This window comes from Nicotiana attenuata, chromosome 10, assembly GCF_001879085.1.
Source record: "Nicotiana attenuata strain UT chromosome 10, NIATTr2, whole genome shotgun sequence".
NCBI lineage: Eukaryota > Viridiplantae > Streptophyta > Magnoliopsida > Solanales > Solanaceae > Nicotiana > Nicotiana attenuata.
This window is the reverse complement of record NC_031998.1, coordinates 15,653,869-15,657,500: the sequence shown is the minus strand read 5'-3', so window position 1 is coordinate 15,657,500 and position 3,632 is coordinate 15,653,869. Positions and strand designations below refer to the sequence as shown.

General features: G+C 33.5%; 1 long non-coding RNA gene across 1 annotated transcript; it reads right to left on the bottom strand.

The window, feature by feature from the left end:
* Positions 973-2,009, bottom strand: LOC109233852. Its single transcript, XR_002069095.1, has 2 exons — positions 1,672-2,009; positions 973-1,216 (listed from the first exon to the last, which is right to left on the bottom strand). It is a non-coding gene; the product is annotated as an uncharacterized LOC109233852 (long non-coding RNA).

Sequence of the window (3,632 nt, the reverse complement as noted above, 5' to 3'; positions counted from 1 at the left end):
TTCATACACAGGTGCACCGAACTCCAGTATATTATGCTGGACAGGTCTCTGCTGCAGCAAAATAGTAGCTATTTTTCATTGACTTGGTAAACGCTGGCTATTTTTGAATGACCAGTTCGAAAACTGGCTATATCGTGCTATTTAACGCATAATTCCAAACCAATACACATATGGAAAATTAACCTCACCCTAAACCTTTTGATGTAGTATTCTGAGCCTAACACATACAACTTCCACAAGCCAAATTTGTATCACTATAAACAACTAACTTAATTTAGTGTAAGGATTTAAACTATTAGTTACAATTCACATGAGTCAATGATTGGAGATAATATCAATGTCCCTCTCCTTTGACGATCATCACGACATAATTAGCTACAATGGAACAAAGAAGGAAACAACGAAACATAGTAGAGAAAAAATGAATTATTACAACATTATTCATCCTAATAAAATCAATGCTGCAATTTCTTCCATAGCTTAGTCTGACTGTACCATATATGCTGGAATTCTGCATAGAAGATTCTGTCTGGCTAAAAGGGGAATTCTGAAAATTCCCCTTTTACCCCAATTCTGACCTAGATTCTTTATCTTATTACATTTTATTCCCTTCTAGAAACCTCCTAAACAAACACCTTAGATTCCCTATCTTTGCTTTCTAATTAAACCCTCTTGAAATTCTGTTATTACTCCTAAGGACATGATTTTATGGACCTGGGGTCATGTGACCCTAGGTCGAAATACAAAAACCACTAAAATTCCCAATCCCATTTTCCCAATCTTTTGAATTGATCAGCAGACCAATCAAATAATGATCAAAACAAAAACCTAAAACCTACTTCAATCCTATAATCAATTCCAATACAAATAAACAACTAATAGCTCTAATAGCCAATTGAGCAGTCAACCATTAGTTGGTAATTTAATGACAGATCAATATTCACTAACAAAACAAATGAACAGGAAAGGATCAATCCCAATTCAAATCACATGATTGCCTTAGCTTAAATAAACCGTATAACTACATGCAATTTAAATAGTCGATTAAAAAGAAAAAGAGGGAGATATACCTAATTAGCATTCAATAGCAAAGACAAGAGGGCCAAGCGAAGGACTTCGAACAGACTTCAATGACCGTGATATGAACTGAGACTACCATCAATCGGTTGCTCTCATCAAGAGCAATCGGTTGATATAGGTCTTGGGTTCAAGCGGGCTGAGGGTTAAAGGAAATCAAAGAAAAAGACAGACATTAGGGTTTTTGATTTTATTAGATCTGAAATTCATGGAAATAAAATCAATGCTGCTATTTTTTCCATAGCTTAGTCTGACTATACCACATGCATGCTAATTACTCCAAGCACGAAAACCCTGGGGTGGAACAACAACAATTGCCATGAGAAAGCTTTTATTTTTTTATTTTTGGCATCAGAACGAGTTAGGCTACTGCAGTTTCAGCATGTTCTATAGCATTTTATGCATACTATGAGTGAGAAATTTAAGGAAATAACACAGCATAGTCAACTTGTCACTCAGAACTAATTCCAAACAATAATCAGACAACACAACTTAAAGTATTTCACATGAATTAGCAAAGATGAAAATCAAAGCAAATCACAACTTTGTACTTCAAATAACCACATTTTTTCATTATTTGATAGAGGATGGTACCTGTTTACAGCAGAACTAATCAAAAGGAAAATAAGTCTTTCAAGTTGAGACGTGCAGCAAGAAGTTCAATTCAAACACAGCTTGACAACAACAGCAAACAGCAGTAGAAAACAACACACAATAGCTTTAATCTTCAGCCCAAAAATCCAGCAATAGACCAAAGCCAGTGAAACTCTAATGTAAAATCAATGCAAAATGAAAAGGGAATTATGAATTTTCAGAGAATTGAAGTGTAAAATCATTGTCCCAACCTGAAGAGAGGATTCTGTCCCTGTTATATAGAGTAAGGGTTATACTATATGAGAGAAAATGGGAGAAAATATAGGAAACGTCAGCTGATTTTAAGGGATAAGGCATTTTCTAAAACTGAAAATGAACAGCTATCCAATTCATATTTTTCTTTCTTATTTTCAAAACCTTTTAACTTCTGAAAATTCCCCTTTAACCCCAATTTTGACTAGATTCTTTATCTTATTATATTTTAGTCCCTTTTAGAAACCTCCTAAACAAATACCTCATATTCCTTATCTTTGCTTTCTAATTAACCCCCCTTGAAATTATGTTATTACTCCTATGGACCTGATTTTATGGACCTGGGGTCATGTGAACCTAGGTGAAAATACAAACTCCGCTGGAATTCCCAATCCCATTATCCCTATTTTTCGAATTGATCAGGAGACCAATCAAATAATAATCAAAACAAAAACCTAAAACCTACTTCTATCATATAATCAATTCCAATCCAAATAATCAACTAACAGCTCTAATAGCCAATTGAGCAGTCAACCATTAGTTGGCACTACTAAAAATCCGGAAAAAAGCGACCAAAATTTGGCGACCAAAATTGGTCTGTCAGGAAAAGCGACCAACGTTGGTCGCTAAATTGGAGAAAATAATTAAATAATTATTTTAAATACATTAGCGACCAAGGTTGGTCGCTTTTTGGTCGCTAAGTTGGTCAAAATATTGACCGGACTGGTCAGACTTGCTTGGTCAAAGAATTGCTGAAATTAGCGACCAACTTTGGTCGCTAAAGTGGGACCCACTTATAAAATTTTAATAATTGTATTATTATTTAAAAAAATTATAAAATATAAATAAATATAATTCAAAATTAGCGACCAAAGTTGGTCGCTCACGAAAGGGGAAGCAGATAGAGACCAACTTTGGTCGCTAATCTGGGACCTAGTTATAAAAATTTAATAATTATATTATTATTTAAAAAAAATTATAAAATATAAATAAATATAATTTAAAATTAGCGACCAAAGTTGGTCGCTTGCGAAAAAGGAAGCAGATAGAGACCAACTTTGGTCGCTAATCAGGGACCCAGTTCTAACGTTTAATAATTATATTATTATTTTAAATATTATATAAAATATAAATAAATCTGATTTAAATTTAGCGACCAACTTTGGTTGCTAAGTTTAATTTCTGGATAATTAGCGACCAAAGTTGGTCTCTTTTCAGGTCAACATTGGTCAAAATTAAAAATCACTTTTGTATTTACTATCTAAATAATATAAATGTAATCCGTTAACACTTTTGTAATACAAGTAGTTAAAGTGGTACAACGAACCGTGTTATATATATAGATATAGATAAATTGATTCATCGACTTATAACCTACTCAGATGCATCGTTGAATATTAAAAACAAAACGTCTCGACTTATATCAATTAATCTGATATAATTGATTCATAGACTTATAACCTAGTGATGAATGAATGTAATTCATTAACTCTGTTACTGTAACGACCCGACCGGTGGTTTTGAGTTTTTGCACTTCGCTCGTCAGTTCTTGGGCATGTCTAGCCCCATATTATGCATTATGACTTATGTAAATCGTTTGTTTTGGTTTCAGGGTAATCGGAATGAATTTAGAAGAACAATTCTCAGCTTGAAGCTTGAAGTTTGAAGGTTTGACCAAGTTTTGACTTGTTGGTATATGTTCTCGGATC